We start from the raw sequence: 24,149 nt of genomic DNA, 5'->3' as shown, positions 1-24,149 counted from the left end.
GCGGGAGTCCGTGCTCTACGGCCTGTTCCCCGGGACGCATACCGAGACGAACATCAACTGCGCCTGGAGGATCATCAACTCGGTGAAGGACGCTCTCTGGGCGGTCCGAAACCTGTTGATCTTCCAGCTGAAGGAGTTGACCCCGACTGAGTGTTGCAGACTGGCACATTCCAAGGTCCAGGACTACGTGTTGAGGGACGCGCTGAAGCTTGGGGCAGCTGCCGCCAAGGCGCGGTGGGGAAAGACCACCGTTTAACATCTGCCTGTCTAAAGAAAAGCAGGGGGTCCATGCAGTCATTTGGGCTCTGCTGACACCTCAGCTCAATATATGAGTGAGAAATGCACTGATCTGTATGGAATAATGATAATTCGGAGCTGTGTATGTAAATGTGGAAATATGAATGGCATTACCTAATGTACAGTGTATCAAATTATTCTATGCATATTTTATGAATAAAGTATATTTTTGAAATAAAAAAAAAAGTGGCGCTCCCAGGATGAGGCTATCCCATTGCACTTTGGGTGTGCTGACGCCTGCGATGTCCCCACATGCGGGATACTCGACTGCAAAATTTGTGGTAGTGGGGGACTGCGTTCGCGCTCTCCCCTGATTTACAAGCCAATGACAGAATCTGAGTTGCACGTTTTCTGTAGGCAGTGCTGTTATACTGCAACTTTGCCTTCTTGCTGCTACGTAAGCACCCAAGTTTGCTCGGGCAGTCTTTGGTATACCTTTCTTCCCTCTCCAAGCAGGAGCAGTCCTAACTTTAAAACCGTTAAGCCCACCAAATCTCTGCTGCATATGCGACCATTTCCCTCTATTTCCTCACGAGATCTCTCAACATGCTGCTTAAACACCTTGCTGCAAATGTGTTGCTGGTCAAAGCACAGCAGGTTAGGCAGCATCTCAGGAATAGAGAATTCGACGTTTCGAGCATAAGCCCTTCATCAGGAATAAGAGAGAGAGAGCCAAGCCGGCTGAGATAAAAGGTAGGGAGGAGGGACTAGGGGGAGGGGCGATGGAGGTGGGATAGGTGGAAGGAGGTCAAGGTGAGGGTGATAGGCCGGAGTGGGGTGGGGGCGGAGAGGTCAGGAAGAGGATTGCAGGTTAGGAGGGCGGTGCTGAGTTGAGGTACCTTGTGGTTGGAGGGTTCCTAAACACCTTCCCTCTTAACTGCTCTCAGTCACCATCTGCTCCATGTCTTACCACCATTTGCTTCTCCGCCAACCTATCAAGCAAGGGCATCAACACCCTGAGCTACAAAGTGCACAATCCAGCCCACCTCACGCCTGGGGGGAGCAATGCCTCATCTTCCACCTTCGGACCTTCCAACCATACAGCATCAATGTTGACTTCACCCGTTTCCTCAATTTCCACGCCTCACCTCATCTCAGACCCCACCCTCCACTTGACTTGTCCCACCTGTCCATTTTCATTCCCACCTATCCACTCCACACTCCACACTGACCTATCCCCATCGATGCTCCCCAACCCCCACCCACTTGCATGTACCTATCACCTTCACAGCAAGCTTCCCCCAGCTCCACAACCACCTCCAGTCCAATTACCGCTTTCACTCTGCTCCAAGTCTCCAGTCTGCTCCAATCCAGCTCTCAGCCATTCTGTACGGATCCAGGCCACAATCTGCTGCCATCCAGGCCTCAGCCATCTTGTCCTGACACAGGCCTCTAATCCTGCCCCATCCAGCTCTCAGCCATTCTGTACTGACACAGGCCTCTAATCCTGCCCCATCCAGCTCTCAGCCTTTCTGTACTGACACAGGCCTCAAATATGCCGCCATCCAGCTCTCAGCCATTCTGTACTGATACAGGCCTCTAATCCTGCTCCATCCAGCTCTCAGTCATTCTGTACTGATACAGGCCCCAAACCTGCCCCATCCAGCTCTCAGCCATTCTGTACTGACACAGGCCTCTAATCCTGCCTCATCCAGCTCTCAGCAATTCTGTACTGACACAGGCCTCTAATCCGCCCCTATCCAGCTCTCAGACATTCGAGAATGTTGCAGCTCTCTATCGGCTCCTCTGCAGCTGTCAGCTGCTCTGCACTGATCCAGGCCTCTGTTCTTTCTCACAACTGCTCCACACTAATCCAGGCCTCCAGCCCACTCTGTTCTGCCTCTCAGCCTCACCACACCACACTTGGCCTCCAGTCCACTGTGTGCTGGCTCACAGCTGCCCCGCACTGATCCAGGTCTTCAGCCCACTTTGTTCTGCAGCACAGCTGCCCCGCACTAATCCATTTATCCTAATTTAATTTAGTCCCATTTGCCAACACTTGGCCCTGATCCCTCTGAACCCTTCCTATCCAAATAGCCATTCAGATGCCTTTCGCATGTTGTAATTGTACCAACCTCCATCACTTCATCTGGCAGCTCATTGCGTCCACGCAGCACCCTCTGTGTGAAATAGTTGCCCCCAGATCCCTTTGAAGTCTTTCTCTTCTCACCCTAAACATATGCCCTCGAAATTTGGAATCGTTTACCCCAGGGAAAGCAGCAGGTAAATCAGACACGGAAGAAAAGGACGATTACATTCGACTCACAGGCCAGTTTATTTTAGACAGAGGGCGGTGAGTGCTCAGAATGTGCAGCCAGACGAGGTGGTGGTCTCAGTTTGGTGTCTCATCCAACATAATGTTGAGAAATATGTTTCCCCGGCACCCTTAACCTTGTATGTGATTTCAACCTGAAGTCACTAATCTGGTTGAAGAGAGATTTGCAAAGCTGCAGCTAAACATTGTAGAAAGTCGAGGTAAATTGTTTTTAAAAAATGCTTTTAGTTTCACAATCAAAGATTGTAAGTTGCTTTTACTGGCGTTGACATCAAATTCGGACGAGTGTTTGAAAACAAAGTTGGAAGTTTCCCTCCTGTTTTTCGGCGAATCAGGAGGCAGCCTGAAGGAAACAGGGGCGGGGCGCGTCCTTTGAAGGGCTCCATGCAGATAAGCAGTGCAGGGGCAGCCGTGGGTGGTATTTGAGTAAAACGGGAGTCCTGGAGAGATTCGGTGATCCATTTGAAGAATGAAGCTGATCGACAGGCAGGGCAGGTTGAGTAAGTGAATGTTCGATGTTGCAAAAGTGAGTGAGTGTGAGAGTGAGAGGGAGCGGCTGTTGTGGGGTGTGAGCGAGTGTGAGTGCTGAGCATACTTACCTGGCAGGGGAGATACCATGATCAATGCGGTGGCGCTCCCAGGATGAGGCTATCCCATTGCACTTTGGGTGTGCTGACGCCTGCGATGTCCCCACATGCGGGATACTCGACTGCAAAATTTGTGGTTGTTGGGGACTGCGTTCGCGCTCTCCCCTGATTTACAAGCCAATGACAGAATCTGAGTTGCACGTTTTCTGTAGGCAGTGCTGTTATACTGCAACTTTGCCTTCTCGCTGCTACATAAGCACCCAAGTTTGCTCGGGCAGTCTTTGGTATACCTTTCTTCCCTCTCCAAGCAGGAGCAGTCCTAACTTTAAAACCGTTAAGCCCACCAAATCTCTGCTGCATATGCGACCATTTCCCTCTATTTCCTCACGAGATCTCTCAACATGCTGCTTAAACACCTTCCCTCTTAACTGCTCTCAGTCACCATCTGCTCCATGTCTTACCACCATTTGCTTCTTCGCCAACCTATCAAGCAAGGGCATCAACACCCTGAGCTACAAAGTGCACAATCCAGCCCACCTCACGCCTGGGGGGAGCAATGCCCCATCTTCCACCTTCGGACCTTCCAACCATACAGCATCAATGTTGACTTCACCCGTTTCCTCAATTTCCACGCCTCGCCTCATCTCAGACCCCACCCTCCACTTGACTTGTCCCACCTGTCCATTTTCATTCCCACCTATCCACTCCACACTCCACACTGACCTATCCCCATCGATGCTCCCCAACCCCCACCCACTTGCATGTACCTATCACCTTCACAGCAAGCTTCCCCCAGCTCCACAACCACCTCCAGTCCAATTACCGCTTTCGCTCTGCTCCAAGTCTCCAGTCTGCTCCAATCCAGCTCTCAGCCATTCTGTACGGATCCAGGCCACAATCTGCTGCCATCCAGGCCTCAGCCATCTTGTCCTGACACAGGCCTCTAATCCGCCCCCATCCAGGCCTCAGCCATTCTGTACTGACACAGGCCTCTAATACGCCCCCATCCAGGACTCAGCCATTCTGTACTGACACAGGCCTCTAATCCTGCCCCATCCAGCTCTCAGTCATTCTGTACTGATACAGGTCTCTAATCCTGCCCCATCCAGCTCTCATCCTTTCTGTACTGATACAGGCCTCTAATCCTGCTCCATCCAGCTCTCAGTCATTCTGTACTGATACAGGCCCCAAACCTGCCCCATCCAGCTCTCAGCCATTCTGTACTGACACAGGCCTCTAATCCTGCCTCATCCAGCTCTCAGCAATTCTGTACTGACACAGGCCTCTAATCCGCCCCTATCCAGCTCTCAGACATTCGAGAATGTTGCAGCTCTCTATCGGCTCCTCTGCAGCTGTCAGCTGCTCTGCACTGATCCAGGCCTCTGTTCTTTCTCACAACTGCTCCACACTAATCCAGGCCTCCAGCCCACTCTGTTCTGCCTCTCAGCCTCACCACACCACACTTGGCCTCCAGTCCACTGTGTGCTGGCTCACAGCTGCCCCGCACTGATCCAGGTCTTCAGCCCACTTTGTTCTGCAGCACAGCTGCCCCGCACTAATCCATTTATCCTAATTTAATTTAGTCCCATTTGCCAACACTTGGCCCTGATCTCTCTGAACCCTTCCTATCCAAATAGCCATTCAGATGCCTTTCGCATGTTGTAATTGTACCAACCTCCATCACTTCATCTGGCAGCTCATTGCGTCCACGCAGCACCCTCTGTGTGAAATAGTTGCCCCCAGATCCCTTTGAAGTCTTTCTCTTCTCACCCTAAACATATGCCCTCGAAATTTGGAATCGTTTACCCCAGGGAAAGCAGCAGGTAAATCAGACACGGAAGAAAAGGACGATTACATTTGAATCACAGGCCAGTTTATTTTAGACAGAGGGCGGTGAGTGCTCAGAATGTGCAGCCAGACGAGGTGGTGGTCTCAGTTTGGTGTCTCATCCAACATAATGTTGAGAAATATGTTTCCCCGGCACCCTTAACCTTGTATGTGATTTCAACCTGAAGTCACTAATCTGGTTGAAGAGAGATTTGCAAAGCTGCAGCTAAACATTGTAGAAAGTCGAGGTAAATTGTTTTTAAAAAATGCTTTTAGTTTCACAATCAAAGATTGTAAGTTGCTTTTACTGGCGTTGACATCAAATTCGGACGAGTGTTTGAAAACAAAGTTGGAAGTTTCCCTCCTGTTTTTCGGCGAATCAGGAGGCAGCCTGAAGGAAACAGGGGCGGGGCGCGTCCTTTGAAGGGCTCCATGCAGATAAGCAGTGCAGGGGCAGCCGTGGGTGGTATTTGAGTAAAACGGGAGTCCTGGAGAGATTCGGTGATCCATTTGAAGAATGAAGCTGATCGACAGGCAGGGCAGGTTGAGTAAGTGAATGTTCGATGTTGCAAAAGTGAGTGAGTGTGAGAGTGAGAGGGAGCGGCTGTTGTGGGGTGTGAGCGAGTGTGAGTGCTGAGCATACTTACCTGGCAGGGGAGATACCATGATCAATGCGGTGGCGCTCCCAGGATGAGGCTATCCCATTGCACTTTGGGTGTGCTGACGCCTGCGATGTCCCCACATGCGGGATACTCGACTGCAAAATTTGTGGTTGTGGGGGACTGCGTTCGCGCTCTCCCCTGATTTACAAGCCAATGACAGAATCTGAGTTGCACGTTTTCTGTAGGCAGTGCTGTTATACTACAACTTTGCCTTCTTGCTGCTACGTAAGCACCCAAGTTTGCTCGGGCAGTCTTTGGTATACCTTTCTTCCCTCTCCAAGCAGGAGCAGTCCTAACTTTAAAACCGTTAAGCCCACCAAATCTCTGCTGCATATGCGACCATTTCCCTCTATTTCCTCACGAGATCTCTCAACATGCTGCTTAAACACCTTCCCTCTTAACTGCTCTCAGTCACCATCTGCTCCATGTCTTACCACCATTTGCTTCTTCGCCAACCTATCAAGCAAGGGCATCAACACCCTGAGCTACAAAGTGCACAATCCAGCCCACCTCACGCCTGGGGGGAGCAATGCCTCATCTTCCACCTTCGGACCTTCCAACCATACAGCATCAATGTTGACTTCACCCGTTTCCTCAATTTCCACGCCTCGCCTCATCTCAGACCCCACCCTCCACTTGACTTGTCCCACCTGTCCATTTTCATTCCCACCTATCCACTCCACACTCCACACTGACCTATCCCCATCGATGCTCCCCAACCCCCACCCACTTGCATGTACCTATCACCTTCACAGCAAGCTTCCCCCAGCTCCACAACCACCTCCAGTCCAATTACCGCTTTCGCTCTGCTCCAAGTCTCCAGTCTGCTCCAATCCAGCTCTCAGCCATTCTGTACGGATCCAGGCCACAATCTGCTGCCATCCAGGCCTCAGCCATCTTGTCCTGACACAGGCCTCTAATCCGCCCCCATCCAGGCCTCAGCCATTCTGTACTGACACAGGCCTCTAATACGCCCCCATCCAGGACTCAGCCATTCTGTACTGACACAGGCCTCTAATCCTGCCCCATCCAGCTCTCAGTCATTCTGTACTGATACAGGTCTCTAATCCTGCCCCATCCAGCTCTCATCCTTTCTGTACTGATACAGGCCTCTAATCCTGCTCCATCCAGCTCTCAGTCATTCTGTACTGATACAGGCCCCAAACCTGCCCCATCCAGCTCTCAGCCATTCTGTACTGACACAGGCCTCTAATCCTGCCTCATCCAGCTCTCAGCAATTCTGTACTGACACAGGCCTCTAATCCGCCCCTATCCAGCTCTCAGACATTCGAGAATGTTGCAGCTCTCTATCGGCTCCTCTGCAGCTGTCAGCTGCTCTGCACTGATCCAGGCCTCTGTTCTTTCTCACAACTGCTCCACACTAATCCAGGCCTCCAGCCCACTCTGTTCTGCCTCTCAGCCTCACCACACCACACTTGGCCTCCAGTCCACTGTGTGCTGGCTCACAGCTGCCCCGCACTGATCCAGGTCTTCAGCCCACTTTGTTCTGCAGCACAGCTGCCCCGCACTAATCCATTTATCCTAATTTAATTTAGTCCCATTTGCCAACACTTGGCCCTGATCTCTCTGAACCCTTCCTATCCAAATAGCCATTCAGATGCCTTTCGCATGTTGTAATTGTACCAACCTCCATCACTTCATCTGGCAGCTCATTGCGTCCACGCAGCACCCTCTGTGTGAAATAGTTGCCCCCAGATCCCTTTGAAGTCTTTCTCTTCTCACCCTAAACATATGCCCTCGAAATTTGGAATCGTTTACCCCAGGGAAAGCAGCAGGTAAATCAGACACGGAAGAAAAGGACGATTACATTTGAATCACAGGCCAGTTTATTTTAGACAGAGGGCGGTGAGTGCTCAGAATGTGCAGCCAGACGAGGTGGTGGTCTCAGTTTGGTGTCTCATCCAACATAATGTTGAGAAATATGTTTCCCCGGCACCCTTAACCTTGTATGTGATTTCAACCTGAAGTCACTAATCTGGTTGAAGAGAGATTTGCAAAGCTGCAGCTAAACATTGTAGAAAGTCGAGGTAAATTGTTTTTAAAAAAATGCTTTTAGTTTCACAATCAAAGATTGTAAGTTGCTTTTACTGGCGTTGACATCAAATTCGGACGAGTGTTTGAAAACAAAGTTGGAAGTTTCCCTCCTGTTTTTCGGCGAATCAGGAGGCAGCCTGAAGGAAACAGGGGCGGGGCGCGTCCTTTGAAGGGCTACATGCAGATAAGCAGTGCAGGGGCAGCCGTGGGTGGTATTTGAGTAAAACGGGAGTCCTGGAGAGATTCGGTGATCCATTTGAAGAATGAAGCTGATCGACAGGCAGGGCAGGTTGAGTAAGTGAATGTTCGATGTTGCAAAAGTGAGTGAGTGTGAGAGTGAGAGGGAGCGGCTGTTGTGGGGTGTGAGCGAGTGTGAGTGCTGAGCATACTTACCTGGCAGGGGAGATACCATGATCAATGCGGTGGCGCTCCCAGGATGAGGCTATCCCATTGCACTTTGGGTGTGCTGACGCCTGCGATGTCCCCACATGCGGAATACTCGACTGCAAAATTTGTGGTTGTGGGGGACTGCGTTCGCGCTCTCCCCTGATTTACAAGCCAATGACAGAATCTGAGTTGCACGTTTTCTGTAGGCAGTGCTGTTATACTGCAACTTTGCCTTCTTGCTGCTACGTAAGCACCCAAGTTTTCTCGGGCAGTCTTTGGTATACCTTTCTTCCCTCTCCAAGCAGGAGCAGTCCTAACTTTAAAACCGTTAAGCCCACCAAATCTCTGCTGCATATGCGACCATTTCCCTCTATTTTCTCACGAGATCTCTCAACATGCTGCTTAAACACCTTCCCTCTTAACTGCTCTCAGTTACCATCTGCTCCATGTCTTACCACCATTTGCTTCTTCGCCAACCTATCAAGCAAGGGCATCAACACCCTGAGCTACAAAGTGCACAATCCAGCCCACCTCACGCCTGGGGGGAGCAATGCCTCATCTTCCACCTTCGGACCTTCCAACCATACAGCATCAATGTTGACTTCACCCGTTTCCTCAATTTCCACGCCTCGCCTCATCTCAGACCCCACCCTCCACTTGACTTGTCCCACCTGTCCATTTTCATTCCCACCTATCCACTCCACACTCCACACTGACCTATCCCCATCGATGCTCCCCAACCCCCACCCACTTGCATGTACCTATCACCTTCACAGCAAGCTTCCCCCAGCTCCACAACCACCTCCAGTCCAATTACCGCTTTCGCTCTGCTCCAAGTCTCCAGTCTGCTCCAATCCAGCTCTCAGCCATTCTGTACGGATCCAGGCCACAATCTGCTGCCATCCAGGCGTCAGCCATCTTGTCCTGACACAGGCCTCTAATCCGCCCCCATCCAGGCCTCAGCCATTCTGTACTGACACAGGCCTCTAATACGCCCCCATCCAGGCCTCAGCCATTCTGTACTGACACAGGCCTCTAATCCTGCCCCATCCAGCTCTCAGTCATTCTGTACTGACACAGGCCTCTAATCCGCCCCCATCCAGCTCTCAGCCATTCTGTACTGATACAGGCCTCTAATCCTGCTCCATCCAGCTCTCAGTCATTCTGTACTGATACAGGCCCCAAACCTGCCCCATCCAGCTCTCAGCCATTCTGTACTGACACAGGCCTCTAATCCTGCCTCATCCAGCTCTCAGCAATTCTGTACTGACACAGGCCTCTAATCCGCCCCTATCCAGCTCTCAGACATTCGAGAATGTTGCAGCTCTCTATCGGCTCCTCTGCAGCTGTCAGCTGCTCTGCACTGATCCAGGCCTCTGTTCTTTCTCACAACTGCTCCACACTAATCCAGGCCTCCAGCCCACTCTGTTCTGCCTCTCAGCCTCACCACACCACACTTGGCCTCCAGTCCACTGTGTGCTGGCTCACAGCTGCCCCGCACTGATCCAGGTCTTCAGCCCACTTTGTTCTGCAGCACAGCTGCCCCGCACTAATCCATTTATCCTAATTTAATTTAGTCCCATTTGCCAACACTTGGCCCTGATCTCTCTGAACCCTTCCTATCCAAATAGCCATTCAGATGCCTTTCGCATGTTGTAATTGTACCAACCTCCATCACTTCATCTGGCAGCTCATTGCGTCCACGCAGCACCCTCTGTGTGAAATAGTTGCCCCCAGATCCCTTTGAAGTCTTTCTCTTCTCACCCTAAACATATGCCCTCGAAATTTGGAATCGTTTACCCCAGGGAAAGCAGCAGGTAAATCAGACACGGAAGAAAAGGACGATTACATTTGAATCACAGGCCAGTTTATTTTAGACAGAGGGCGGTGAGTGCTCAGAATGTGCAGCCAGACGAGGTGGTGGTCTCAGTTTGGTGTCTCATCCAACATAATGTTGAGAAATATGTTTCCCCGGCACCCTTAACCTTGTATGTGATTTCAACCTGAAGTCACTAATCTGGTTGAAGAGAGATTTGCAAAGCTGCAGCTAAACATTGTAGAAAGTCGAGGTAAATTGTTTTTAAAAAAATGCTTTTAGTTTCACAATCAAAGATTGTAAGTTGCTTTTACTGGCGTTGACATCAAATTCGGACGAGTGTTTGAAAACAAAGTTGGAAGTTTCCCTCCTGTTTTTCGGCGAATCAGGAGGCAGCCTGAAGGAAACAGGGGCGGGGCGCGTCCTTTGAAGGGCTACATGCAGATAAGCAGTGCAGGGGCAGCCGTGGGTGGTATTTGAGTAAAACGGGAGTCCTGGAGAGATTCGGTGATCCATTTGAAGAATGAAGCTGATCGACAGGCAGGGCAGGTTGAGTAAGTGAATGTTCGATGTTGCAAAAGTGAGTGAGTGTGAGAGTGAGAGGGAGCGGCTGTTGTGGGGTGTGAGCGAGTGTGAGTGCTGAGCATACTTACCTGTCAGGGGAGATACCATGATCAATGCGGTGGCGCTCCCAGGATGAGGCTATCCCATTGCACTTTGGGTGTGCTGACGCCTGCGATGTCCCCACATGCGGAATACTCGACTGCAAAATTTGTGGTTGTGGGGGACTGCGTTCGCGCTCTCCCCTGATTTACAAGCCAATGACAGAATCTGAGTTGCACGTTTTCTGTAGGCAGTGCTGTTATACTGCAACTTTGCCTTCTTGCTGCTACGTAAGCACCCAAGTTTTCTCGGGCAGTCTTTGGTATACCTTTCTTCCCTCTCCAAGCAGGAGCAGTCCTAACTTTAAAACCGTTAAGCCCACCAAATCTCTGCTGCATATGCGACCATTTCCCTCTATTTTCTCACGAGATCTCTCAACATGCTGCTTAAACACCTTCCCTCTTAACTGCTCTCAGTTACCATCTGCTCCATGTCTTACCACCATTTGCTTCTTCGCCAACCTATCAAGCAAGGGCATCAACACCCTGAGCTACAAAGTGCACAATCCAGCCCACCTCACGCCTGGGGGGAGCAATGCCTCATCTTCCACCTTCGGACCTTCCAACCATACAGCATCAATGTTGACTTCACCCGTTTCCTCAATTTCCACGCCTCGCCTCATCTCAGACCCCACCCTCCACTTGACTTGTCCCACCTGTCCATTTTCATTCCCACCTATCCACTCCACACTCCACACTGACCTATCCCCATCGATGCTCCCCAACCCCCACCCACTTGCATGTACCTATCACCTTCACAGCAAGCTTCCCCCAGCTCCACAACCACCTCCAGTCCAATTACCGCTTTCGCTCTGCTCCAAGTCTCCAGTCTGCTCCAATCCAGCTCTCAGCCATTCTGTACGGATCCAGGCCACAATCTGCTGCCATCCAGGCCTCAGCCATCTTGTCCTGACACAGGCCTCTAATCCGCCCCCATCCAGGCCTCAGCCATTCTGTACTGACACAGGCCTCTAATACGCCCCCATCCAGGCCTCAGCCATTCTGTACTGACACAGGCCTCTAATCCTGCCCCATCCAGCTCTCAGTCATTCTGTACTGACACAGGCCTCTAATCCGCCCCCATCCAGCTCTCAGCCATTCTGTACTGATACAGGCCTCTAATCCTGCTCCATCCAGCTCTCAGTCATTCTGTACTGATACAGGCCCCAAACCTGCCCCATCCAGCTCTCAGCCATTCTGTACTGACACAGGCCTCTAATCCTGCCTCATCCAGCTCTCAGCAATTCTGTACTGACACAGGCCTCTAATCCGCCCCTATCCAGCTCTCAGACATTCGAGAATGTTGCAGCTCTCTATCGGCTCCTCTGCAGCTGTCAGCTGCTCTGCACTGATCCAGGCCTCTGTTCTTTCTCACAACTGCTCCACACTAATCCAGGCCTCCAGCCCACTCTGTTCTGCCTCTCAGCCTCACCACACCACACTTGGCCTCCAGTCCACTGTGTGCTGGCTCACAGCTGCCCCGCACTGATCCAGGTCTTCAGCCCACTTTGTTCTGCAGCACAGCTGCCCCGCACTAATCCATTTATCCTAATTTAATTTAGTCCCATTTGCCAACACTTGGCCCTGATCTCTCTGAACCCTTCCTATCCAAATAGCCATTCAGATGCCTTTCGCATGTTGTAATTGTACCAACCTCCATCACTTCATCTGGCAGCTCATTGCGTCCACGCAGCACCCTCTGTGTGAAATAGTTGCCCCCAGATCCCTTTGAAGTCTTTCTCTTCTCACCCTAAACATATGCCCTCGAAATTTGGAATCGTTTACCCCAGGGAAAGCAGCAGGTAAATCAGACACGGAAGAAAAGGACGATTACATTTGAATCACAGGCCAGTTTATTTTAGACAGAGGGCGGTGAGTGCTCAGAATGTGCAGCCAGACGAGGTGGTGGTCTCAGTTTGGTGTCTCATCCAACATAATGTTGAGAAATATGTTTCCCCGGCACCCTTAACCTTGTATGTGATTTCAACCTGAAGTCACTAATCTGGTTGAAGAGAGATTTGCAAAGCTGCAGCTAAACATTGTAGAAAGTCGAGGTAAATTGTTTTTAAAAAAATGCTTTTAGTTTCACAATCAAAGATTGTAAGTTGCTTTTACTGGCGTTGACATCAAATTCGGACGAGTGTTTGAAAACAAAGTTGGAAGTTTCCCTCCTGTTTTTCGGCGAATCAGGAGGCAGCCTGAAGGAAACAGGGGCGGGGCGCGTCCTTTGAAGGGCTACATGCAGATAAGCAGTGCAGGGGCAGCCGTGGGTGGTATTTGAGTAAAACGGGAGTCCTGGAGAGATTCGGTGATCCATTTGAAGAATGAAGCTGATCGACAGGCAGGGCAGGTTGAGTAAGTGAATGTTCGATGTTGCAAAAGTGAGTGAGTGTGAGAGTGAGAGGGAGCGGCTGTTGTGGGGTGTGAGCGAGTGTGAGTGCTGAGCATACTTACCTGGCAGGGGAGATACCATGATCAATGCGGTGGCGCTCCCAGGATGAGGCTATCCCATTGCACTTTGGGTGTGCTGACGCCTGCGATGTCCCCACATGCGGGATACTCGACTGCAAAATTTGTGGTTGTGGGGGACTGCGTTCGCGCTCTCCCCTGATTTACAAGCCAATGACAGAATCTGAGTTGCACGTTTTCTGTAGGCAGTGCTGTTATACTGCAACTTTGCCTTCTTGCTGCTACGTAAGCACCCAAGTTTGCTCGGGCAGTCTTTGGTATACCTTTCTTCCCTCTCCAAGCAGGAGCAGTCCTAACTTTAAAACCGTTAAGCCCACCAAATCTCTGCTGCATATGCGACCATTTCCCTCTATTTCCTCACGAGATCTCTCAACATGCTGCTTAAACACCTTCCCTCTTAACTGCTCTCAGTCACCATCTGCTCCATGTCTTACCACCATTTGCTTCTTCGCCAACCTATCAAGCAAGGGCATCAACACCCTGAGCTACAAAGTGCACAATCCAGCCCACCTCACGCCTGGGGGGAGCAATGCCTCATCTTCCACCTTCGGACCTTCCAACCATACAGCATCAATGTTGACTTCACCCGTTTCCTCAATTTCCACGCCTCGCCTCATCTCAGACCCCACCCTCCACTTGACTTGTCCCACCTGTCCATTTTCATTCCCACCTATCCACTCCACACTCCACACTGACCTATCCCCATCGATGCTCCCCAACCCCCACCCACTTGCATGTACCTATCACCTTCACAGCAAGCTTCCCCCAGCTCCACAACCACCTCCAGTCCAATTACCGCTTTCGCTCTGCTCCAAGTCTCCAGTCTGCTCCAATCCAGCTCTCAGCCATTCTGTACGGATCCAGGCCACAATCTGCTGCCATCCAGGCCTCAGCCATCTTGTCCTGACACAGGCCTCTAATCCGCCCCCATCCAGGCCTCAGCCATTCTGTACTGACACAGGCCTCTAATACGCCCCCATCCAGGACTCAGCCATTCTGTACTGACACAGGCCTCTAATCCTGCCCCATCCAGCTCTCAGTCATTCTGTACTGATACAGGTCTCTAATCCTGCCCCATCCAGCTCTCATCCTTTCTGTACTGATACAGGCCTCTAATCCTGCTCCATCCAGCTCTCAGTCATTCTGTACTGATACAGGCCCCAAACCTGCCCCATCCAGCTCTCAGCCATTCTGTACTGACACAGGCCTCTAATCCTGCCTCATCCAGCTCTCAGCAATTCTGTACTGACACAGGCCTCTAATCCGCCCCTATCCAGCTCTCAGACATTCGAGAATGTTGCAGCTCTCTATCGGCTCCTCTGCAGCTGTCAGCTGCTCTGCACTGATCCAGGCCTCTGTTCTTTCTCACAACTGCTCCACACTAATCCAGGCCTCCAGCCCACTCTGTTCTGCCTCTCAGCCTCACCACACCACACTTGGCCTCCAGTCCACTGTGTGCTGGCTCACAGCTGCCCCGCACTGATCCAGGTCTTCAGCCCACTTTGTTCTGCAGCACAGCTGCCCCGCACTAATCCATTTATCCTAATTTAATTTAGTCCCATTTGCCAACACTTGGCCCTGATCTCTCTGAACCCTTCCTATCCAAATAGCCATTCAGATGCCTTTCGCATGTTGTAATTGTACCAACCTCCATCACTTCATCTGGCAGCTCATTGCGTCCACGCAGCACCCTCTGTGTGAAATAGTTGCCCCCAGATCCCTTTGAAGTCTTTCTCTTCTCACCCTAAACATATGCCCTCGAAATTTGGAATCGTTTACCCCAGGGAAAGCAGCAGGTAAATCAGACACGGAAGAAAAGGACGATTACATTTGAATCACAGGCCAGTTTATTTTAGACAGAGGGCGGTGAGTGCTCAGAATGTGCAGCCAGACGAGGTGGTGGTCTCAGTTTGGTGTCTCATCCAACATAATGTTGAGAAATATGTTTCCCCGGCACCCTTAACCTTGTATGTGATTTCAACCTGAAGTCACTAATCTGGTTGAAGAGAGATTTGCAAAGCTGCAGCTAAACATTGTAGAAAGTCGAGGTAAATTGTTTTTAAAAAATGCTTTTAGTTTCACAATCAAAGATTGTAAGTTGCTTTTACTGGCGTTGACATCAAATTCGGACGAGTGTTTGAAAACAAAGTTGGAAGTTTCCCTCCTGTTTTTCGGCGAATCAGGAGGCAGCCTGAAGGAAACAGGGGCGGGGCGCGTCCTTTGAAGGGCTACATGCAGATAAGCAGTGCAGGGGCAGCCGTGGGTGGTATTTGAGTAAAACGGGAGTCCTGGAGAGATTCGGTGATCCATTTGAAGAATGAAGCTGATCGACAGGCAGGGCAGGTTGAGTAAGTGAATGTTCGATGTTGCAAAAGTGAGTGAGTGTGAGAGTGAGAGGGAGCGGCTGTTGTGGGGTGTGAGCGAGTGTGAGTGCTGAGCATACTTACCTGTCAGGGGAGATACCATGATCAATGCGGTGGCGCTCCCAGGATGAGGCTATCCCATTGCACTTTGGGTGTACTGACGCCTGCGATGTCCCCACATGCGGGATACTCGACTGCAAAATTTGTGGTTGTGGGGGACTGCGTTCGCGCTCTCCCCTGATTTACAAGCCAATGACAGAATCTGAGTTGCACGTTTTCTGTAGGCAGTGCTGTTATACTGCAACTTTGCCTTCTTGCTGCTACGTAAGCACCCAAGTTTGCTCGGGCAGTCTTTGGTATACCTTTCTTCCCTCTCCAAGCAGGAGCAGTCCTAACTTTAAAACCGTTAAGCCCACCAAATCTCTGCTGCATATGCGACCATTTCCCTCTATTTTCTCACGAGATCTCTCAACATGCTGCTTAAACACCTTCCCTCTTAACTGCTCTCAGTTACCATCTGCTCCATGTCTTACCACCATTTGCTTCTTCGCCAACCTATCAAGCAAGGGCATCAACACCCTGAGCTACAAAGTGCACAATCCAGCCCACCTCACGCCTGGGGGGAGCAATGCCTCATCTTCCACCTTCGGACCTTCCAACCATACAGCATCAATGTTGACTTCACCCGTTTCCTCAATTTCCACGCCTCGCCTCATCTCAGACCCCACCCTCCACTTGACTTGTCCCACCTGTCCATTTTCATTCCCACCTATCCACTCCACACTCCACACTGACCTATCCCCATCGATGCTCCCCAACCCCCACCCACTTGCATGTACCTATCACCTTCACAGCAAGCTTCCCCCAGCTCCACAACCACCTCCAGTCCAATTACCGCTTTCGCTCTGCTCCAAGTCTCCAGTCTGCTCCAATCCAGCTCTCAGCCATTCTGTACGGATCCAGGCCACAATCTGCTGCCATCCAGGCCTCAGCCATCTTGTCCTGACACAGGCCTCTAATCCGCCCCCATCCAGGCCTCAGCCATTCTGTACTGACACAGGCCTCTAATACGCCCCCATCCAGGCCTCAGCCATTCTGTACTGACACAGGCCTCTAATCCTGCCCCATCCAGCTCTCAGTCATTCTGTACTGACACAGGCCTCTAATCCGCCCCCATCCAGCTCTCAGCCATTCTGTACTGACACAGGCCTCTAATATGCCCCCATCCAGCTCTCAGCCATTCTGTACTGATACAGGTCTCTAATCCTGCCCCATCCAGCTCTCAGCCTTTCTGTACTGACACAGGCCTCTAATCCTGCCACATCCAGCTCTCAGTCATTCTGTACTGATACAGGCCTCTAATCCTGCCCCATCCAGCTCTCAGCCTTTCTGTACTGACACAGGCCTCTAATCCGCCCCCATCCAGCTCTCAGCCATTCTGTACTGATACAGGCCTCTAATCCTGCTCCATCCAGCTCTCAGTCATTCTGTACTGATACAGGCCCCAAACCTGCCCCATCCAGCTCTCAGCCATTCTGTACTGACACAGGCCTCTAATCCTGCCTCATCCAGCTCTCAGCAATTCTGTACTGACACAGGCCTCTAATCCGCCCCTATCCAGCTCTCAGACATTCGAGAATGTTGCAGCTCTCTATCGGCTCCTCTGCAGCTGTCAGCTGCTCTGCACTGATCCAGGCCTCTGTTCTTTCTCACAACTGCTCCACACTAATCCAGGCCTCCAGCCCACTCTGTTCTGCCTCTCAGCCTCACCACACCACACTTGGCCTCCAGTCCACTGTGTGCTGGCTCACAGCTGCCCCGCACTGATCCAGGTCTTCAGCCCACTTTGTTCTGCAGCACAGCTGCCCCGCACTAATCCATTTATCCTAATTTAATTTAGTCCCATTTGCCAACACTTGGCCCTGATCTCTCTGAACCCTTCCTATCCAAATAGCCATTCAGATGCCTTTCGCATGTTGTAATTGTACCAACCTCCATCACTTCATCTGGCAGCTCATTGCGTCCACGCAGCACCCTCTGTGTGAAATAGTTGCCCCCAGATCCCTTTGAAGTCTTTCTCTTCTCACCCTAAACATATGCCCTCGAAATTTGGAATCGTTTACCCCAGGGAAAGCAGCAGGTAAATCAGACACGGAAGAAAAGGACGATTACATTTGAATCACAGGCCAGTTTATTTTAGACAGAGGGCGGTGAGTGCTCAGAATGTGCAGCCAGACGAGGTGGTGGTCTCAGTTTGGTGTCTCATCCAACATAATGTTGAGAAATATGTTTCCCCGGCACCCTTAACCTTGTATGTGATTTCAACCTGAAGTCACTAATCTGGTTGAAGAGAGATTTGCAAAGCTGCAGCTAAACATTGTAGAAAGTCGAGGTAAATTGTTTTTAAAAAATGCTTTTAGTTTCACAATCAAAGATTGTAAGTTGCTTTTACTGGCGTTGACATCAAATTCGGACGAGTGTTTGAAAACAAAGTTGGAAGTTTCCCTCCTGTTTTTCGGCGAATCAGGAGGCAGCCTGAAGGAAACAGGGGCGGGGCGCGTCCTTTGAAGGGCTACATGCAGATAAGCAGTGCAGGGGCAGCCGTGGGTGGTATTTGAGTAAAACGGGAGTCCTGGAGAGATTCGGTGATCCATTTGAAGAATGAAGCTGATCGACAGGCAGGGCAGGTTGAGTAAGTGAATGTTCGATGTTGCAAAAGTGAGTGAGTGTGAGAGTGAGAGGGAGCGGCTGTTGTGGGGTGTGAGCGAGTGTGAGTGCTGAGCATACTTACCTGGCAGGGGAGATACCATGATCAATGCGGTGGCGCTCCCAGGATGAGGCTATCCCATTGCACTTTGGGTGTGCTGACGCCTGCGATGTCCCCACATGCGGGATACTCGACTGCAAAATTTGTGGTTGTGGGGGACTGCGTTCGCGCTCTCCCCTGATTTACAAGCCAATGACAGAATCTGAGTTGCACGTTTTCTGTAGGCAGTGCTGTTATACTGCAACTTTGCCTTCTCGCTGCTACGTAAGCACCCAAGTTTGCTCGGGCAGTCTTTGGTATACCTTTCTTCCCTCTCCAAGCAGGAGCAGTCCTAACTTTAAAACCGTTAAGCCCACCAAATCTCTGCTGCATATGCGACCATTTCCCTCTATTTCCTCACGAGATCTCTCAACATGCTGCTTAAACACCTTCCCTCTTAACTGCTCTCAGTCACCATCTGCTCCATGTCTTACCACCATTTGCTTCTTCGCCAACCTATCAAGCAAGGGCATCAACACCCTGAGCTACAAAGTGCACAATCCAGCCCACCTCACGCCTGGGGGGAGCAATGCCTCATCTTCCACCTTCGGACCTTCCAACCATACAGCATCAATGTTGACTTCACCCGTTTCCTCAATTTCCACGCCTCGCCTCATCTCAGACCCCACCCTCCACTTGACTTGTCCCACCTGTCCATTTTCATTCCCACCTATCCACTCCACACTCCACACTGACCTATCCCCATCGATGCTCCCCAACCCCCACCCACTTGCATGTACCTATCACCTTCACAGCAAGCTTCCCCCAGCTCCACAACCACCTCCAGTCCAATTACCGCTTTCGCTCTGCTCCAAGTCTCCAGTCTGCTCCAATCCAGCTCTCAGCCATTCTGTACGGATCCAGGCCACAATCTGCTGCCATCCAGGCCTCAGCCATCTTGTCCTGACACAGGCCTCTAATCCGCCCCCATCCAGGCCTCAGCCATTCTGTACTGACACAGGCCTCTAATACGCCCCCATCCAGGACTCAGCCATTCTGTACTGACACAGGCCTCTAATCCTGCCCCATCCAGCTCTCAGTCATTCTGTACTGATACAGGTCTCTAATCCTGCCCCATCCAGCTCTCATCCTTTCTGTACTGATACAGGCCTCTAATCCTGCTCCATCCAGCTCTCAGTCATTCTGTACTGATACAGGCCCCAAACCTGCCCCATCCAGCTCTCAGCCATTCTGTACTGACACAGGCCTCTAATCCTGCCTCATCCAGCTCTCAGCAATTCTGTACTGACACAGGCCTCTAATCCGCCCCTATCCAGCTCTCAGACATTCGAGAATGTTGCAGCTCTCTATCGGCTCCTCTGCAGCTGTCAGCTGCTCTGCACTGATCCAGGCCTCTGTTCTTTCTCACAACTGCTCCACACTAATCCAGGCCTCCAGCCCACTCTGTTCTGCCTCTCAGCCTCACCACACCACACTTGGCCTCCAGTCCACTGTGTGCTGGCTCACAGCTGCCCCGCACTGATCCAGGTCTTCAGCCCACTTTGTTCTGCAGCACAGCTGCCCCGCACTAATCCATTTATCCTAATTTAATTTAGTCCCATTTGCCAACACTTGGCCCTGATCTCTCTGAACCCTTCCTATCCAAATAGCCATTCAGATGCCTTTCGCATGTTGTAATTGTACCAACCTCCATCACTTCATCTGGCAGCTCATTGCGTCCACGCAGCACCCTCTGTGTGAAATAGTTGCCCCCAGATCCCTTTGAAGTCTTTCTCTTCTCACCCTAAACATATGCCCTCGAAATTTGGAATCGTTTACCCCAGGGAAAGCAGCAGGTAAATCAGACACGGAAGAAAAGGACGATTACATTTGAATCACAGGCCAGTTTATTTTAGACAGAGGGCGGTGAGTGCTCAGAATGTGCAGCCAGACGAGGTGGTGGTCTCAGTTTGGTGTCTCATCCAACATAATGTTGAGAAATATGTTTCCCCGGCACCCTTAACCTTGTATGTGATTTCAACCTGAAGTCACTAATCTGGTTGAAGAGAGATTTGCAAAGCTGCAGCTAAACATTGTAGAAAGTCGAGGTAAATTGTTTTTAAAAAATGCTTTTAGTTTCACAATCAAAGATTGTAAGTTGCTTTTACTGGCGTTGACATCAAATTCGGACGAGTGTTTGAAAACAAAGTTGGAAGTTTCCCTCCTGTTTTTCGGCGAATCAGGAGGCAGCCTGAAGGAAACAGGGGCGGGGCGCGTCCTTTGAAGGGCTACATGCAGATAAGCAGTGCAGGGGCAGCCGTGGGTGGTATTTGAGTAAAACGGGAGTCCTGGAGAGATTCGGTGATCCATTTGAAGAATGAAGCTGATCGACAGGCAGGGCAGGTTGAGTAAGTGAATGTTCGATGTTGCAAAAGTGAGTGAGTGTGAGAGTGAGAGGGAGCGGCTGTTGTGGGGTGTGAGCGAGTGTGAGTGCTGAGCATACTTACCTGTCAGGGGAGATACCATGATCAATGCGGTGGCGCTCCCAGGATGAGGCTATCCCATTGCACTTTGGGTGTGCTGACGCCTGCGATGTCCCCACATGCGGGATACTCGACTGCAAAATTTGTGGTTGTGGGGGACTGCGTTCGCGCTCTCCCCTGATTTACAAGCCAATGACAGAATCTGAGTTGCACGTTTTCTGTAGGCAGTGCTGTTATACTGCAACTTTGCCTTCTTGCTGCTACGTAAGCACCCAAGTTTGCTCGGGCAGTCTTTGGTATACCTTTCTTCCCTCTCCAAGCAGGAGCAGTCCTAACTTTAAAACCGTTAAGCCCACCAAATCTCTGCTGCATATGCGACCATTTCCCTCTATTTCCTCACGAGATCTCTCAACATGCTGCTTAAACACCTTCCCTCTTAACTGCTCTCAGTCACCATCTGCTCCATGTCTTACCACCATTTGCTTCTTCGCCAACCTATCAAGCAAGGGCATCAACACCCTGAGCTACAAAGTGCACAATCCAGCCCACCTCACGCCTGGGGGGAGCAATGCCTCATCTTCCACCTTCGGACCTTCCAACCATACAGCATCAATGTTGACTTCACCCGTTTCCTCAATTTCCACGCCTCGCCTCATCTCAGACCCCACCCTCCACTTGACTTGTCCCACCTGTCCATTTTCATTCCCACCTATCCACTCCACACTCCACACTGACCTATCCCCATCGATGCTCCCCAACCCCCACCCACTTGCATGTACCTATCACCTTCACAGCAAGCTTCCCCCAGCTCCACAACCACCTCCAGTCCAATTACCGCTTTCGCTCTGCTCCAAGTCTCCAGTCTGCTCCAATCCAGCTCTCAGCCATTCTGTACGGATCCAGGCCACAATCTGCTGCCATCCAGGCCTCAGCCATCTTGTCCTGACACAGGCCTCTAATCCGCCCCCATCCAGGCCTCAGCCATTCTGTACTGACACAGGCCTCTAATACGCCCCCATCCAGGCCTCAGCCATTCTGTACTGACACAGGCCTCTAATCCTGCCCCATCCAGCTCTCAGTCATTCTGTACTGACACAGGCCTCTAATCCGCCCCCATCCAGCTCTCAGCCATTCTGTACTGACACAGGCCTCTAATATGCCCCCATCCAGCTCTCAGCCATTCTGTACTGATACAGGTCTCTAATCCTGCCCCATCCAGCTCTCAGCCTTTCTGTACTGACACAGGCCTCTAATCCTGCCACATCCAGCTCTCAGTCATTCTGTACTGATACAGGCCTCTAATCCTGCCCCATCCAGCTCTCAGCCTTTCTGTACTGACACAGGCCTCTAATCCGCCCCCATCCAGCTCTCAGCCATTCTGTACTGATACAGGCCTCTAATCCTGCTCCATCCAGCTCTCAGTCATTCTGTACTGATACAGGCCCCAAACCTGCCCCATCCAGCTCTCAGCCATTCTGTACTGACACAGGCCTCTAATCCTGCCTCATCCAGCTCTCAGCAATTCTGTACTGACACAGGCCTCTAATCCGCCCCTATCCAGCTCTCAGACATTCGAGAATGTTGCAGCTCTCTATCGGCTCCTCTGCAGCTGTCAGCTGCTCTGCACTGATCCAGGCCTCTGTTCTTTCTCACAACTGCTCCACACTAATCCAGGCCTCCAGCCCACTCTGTTCTGCCTCTCAGCCTCACCACACCACACTTGGCCTCCAGTCCACTGTGTGCTGGCTCACAGCTGCCCCGCACTGATCCAGGTCTTCAGCCCACTTTGTTCTGCAGCACAGCTGCCCCGCACTAATCCATTTATCCTAATTTAATTTAGTCCCATTTGCCAACACTTGGCCCTGATCCCTCTGAACCCTTCCTATCCAAATAGCCATTCAGATGCCTTTCGCATGTTGTAATTGTACCAACCTCCATCACTTCATCTGGCAGCTCATTGCGTCCACGCAGCACCCTCTGTGTGAAATAGTTGCCCCCAGATCCCTTTGAAGTCTTTCTCTTCTCACCCTAAACATATGCCCTCGAAATTTGGAATCGTTTACCCCAGGGAAAGCAGCAGGTAAATCAGACACGGAAGAAAAGGACGATTACATTTGAATCACAGGCCAGTTTATTTTAGACAGAGGGCGGTGAGTGCTCAGAATGTGCAGCCAGACGAGGTGGTGGTCTCAGTTTGGTGTCTCATCCAACATAATGTTGAGAAATATGTTTCCCCGGCACCCTTAACCTTGTATGTGATTTCAACCTGAAGTCACTAATCTGGTTGAAGAGAGATTTGCAAAGCTGCAGCTAAACATTGTAGAAAGTCGAGGTAAATTGTTTTTAAAAAATGCTTTTAGTTTCACAATCAAAGATTGTAAGTTGCTTTTACTGGCGTTGACATCAAATTCGGACGAGTGTTTGAAAACAAAGTTGGAAGTTTCCCTCCTGTTTTTCGGCGAATCAGGAGGCAGCCTGAAGGAAACAGGGGCGGGGCGCGTCCTTTGAAGGGCTACATGCAGATAAGCAGTGCAGGGGCAGCCGTGGGTGGTATTTGAGTAAAACGGGAGTCCTGGAGAGATTCGGTGATCCATTTGAAGAATGAAGCTGATCGACAGGCAGGGCAGGTTGAGTAAGTGAATGTTCGATGTTGCAAAAGTGAGTGAGTGTGAGAGTGAGAGGGAGCGGCTGTTGTGGGGTGTGAGCGAGTGTGAGTGCTGAGCATACTTACCTGGCAGGGGAGATACCATGATCAATGCGGTGGCGCTCCCAGGATGAGGCTATCCCATTGCACTTTGGGTGTGCTGACGCCTGCGATGTCCCCACATGCGGGATACTCGACTGCAAAATTTGTGGTTGTGGGGGACTGCGTTCGCGCTCTCCCCTGATTTACAAGCCAATGACAGAATCTGAGTTGCACGTTTTCTGTAGGCAGTGCTGTTATACTGCAACTTTGCCTTCTTGCTGCTACGTAAGCACCCAAGTTTGCTCGGGCAGTCTTTGGTATACCTTTCTTCCCTCTCCAAGCAGGAGCAGTCCTAACTTTAAAACCGTTAAGCCCACCAAATCTCTGCTGCATATGCGACCATTTCCCTCTATTTCCTCACGAGATCTCTCAACATGCTGCTTAAACACCTTCCCTCTTAACTGCTCTCAGTCACCATCTGCTCCATGTCTTACCACCATTTGCTTCTTCGCCAACCTATCAAGCAAGGGCATCAACACCCTGAGCTACAAAGTGCACAATCCAGCCCACCTCACGCCTGGGGGGAGCAATGCCTCATCTTCCACCTTCGGACCTTCCAACCATACAGCATCAATGTTGACTTCACCCGTTTCCTCAATTTCCACGCCTCGCCTCATCTCAGACCCCACCCTCCACTTGACTTGTCCCACCTGTCCATTTTCATTCCCACCTATCCACTCCACACTCCACACTGACCTATCCCCATCGATGCTCCCCAACCCCCACCCACTTGCATGTACCTATCACCTTCACAGCAAGCTTCCCCCAGCTCCA

The 24,149-nt window shown here is 50.9% G+C and overlaps 9 non-coding genes and 1 pseudogene across 9 annotated transcripts; all 10 read left to right on the top strand.

Moving 5' to 3' along the window:
- Positions 1 to 475: 475 nt before the first annotated feature.
- LOC132833013 (U1 spliceosomal RNA) lies at positions 476 to 610 on the top strand (annotated as a pseudogene).
- Positions 611 to 3,163: 2,553 nt separating this feature from the next.
- On the top strand, positions 3,164 to 3,327 carry LOC132833069 (U1 spliceosomal RNA). Its single transcript, XR_009647060.1, has one exon. It is a non-coding gene; the product is annotated as a U1 spliceosomal RNA (small nuclear RNA).
- Positions 3,328 to 5,625: 2,298 nt separating this feature from the next.
- Positions 5,626 to 5,789, top strand: LOC132833064 (U1 spliceosomal RNA). The gene has a single exon (XR_009647055.1). It is a non-coding gene; the product is annotated as a U1 spliceosomal RNA (small nuclear RNA).
- Positions 5,790 to 8,088: 2,299 nt separating this feature from the next.
- Positions 8,089 to 8,252, top strand: LOC132833065 (U1 spliceosomal RNA). The gene has a single exon (XR_009647056.1). It is a non-coding gene; the product is annotated as a U1 spliceosomal RNA (small nuclear RNA).
- A 2,299-nt stretch (positions 8,253 to 10,551) lies between these two features.
- Positions 10,552 to 10,715, top strand: LOC132833004 (U1 spliceosomal RNA). The gene has a single exon (XR_009647011.1). It is a non-coding gene; the product is annotated as a U1 spliceosomal RNA (small nuclear RNA).
- Positions 10,716 to 13,014: 2,299 nt separating this feature from the next.
- Positions 13,015 to 13,178, top strand: LOC132833063 (U1 spliceosomal RNA). The gene has a single exon (XR_009647054.1). It is a non-coding gene; the product is annotated as a U1 spliceosomal RNA (small nuclear RNA).
- Positions 13,179 to 15,476: 2,298 nt separating this feature from the next.
- Positions 15,477 to 15,640, top strand: LOC132833005 (U1 spliceosomal RNA). Its single transcript, XR_009647012.1, has one exon. It is a non-coding gene; the product is annotated as a U1 spliceosomal RNA (small nuclear RNA).
- A 2,543-nt stretch (positions 15,641 to 18,183) lies between these two features.
- Positions 18,184 to 18,347, top strand: LOC132833062 (U1 spliceosomal RNA). The gene has a single exon (XR_009647053.1). It is a non-coding gene; the product is annotated as a U1 spliceosomal RNA (small nuclear RNA).
- Positions 18,348 to 20,645: 2,298 nt separating this feature from the next.
- Positions 20,646 to 20,809, top strand: LOC132833003 (U1 spliceosomal RNA). Its single transcript, XR_009647010.1, has one exon. It is a non-coding gene; the product is annotated as a U1 spliceosomal RNA (small nuclear RNA).
- A 2,543-nt stretch (positions 20,810 to 23,352) lies between these two features.
- LOC132833061 (U1 spliceosomal RNA) lies at positions 23,353 to 23,516 on the top strand. The gene has a single exon (XR_009647052.1). It is a non-coding gene; the product is annotated as a U1 spliceosomal RNA (small nuclear RNA).
- Positions 23,517 to 24,149: the final 633 nt, after the last annotated feature.

Source organism: Hemiscyllium ocellatum, chromosome 35 (assembly GCF_020745735.1).
Source record: "Hemiscyllium ocellatum isolate sHemOce1 chromosome 35, sHemOce1.pat.X.cur, whole genome shotgun sequence".
In the NCBI taxonomy this organism is placed as follows: domain Eukaryota; kingdom Metazoa; phylum Chordata; class Chondrichthyes; order Orectolobiformes; family Hemiscylliidae; genus Hemiscyllium; species Hemiscyllium ocellatum.
This window is presented reverse-complemented; position numbering and strand designations above follow the sequence as displayed.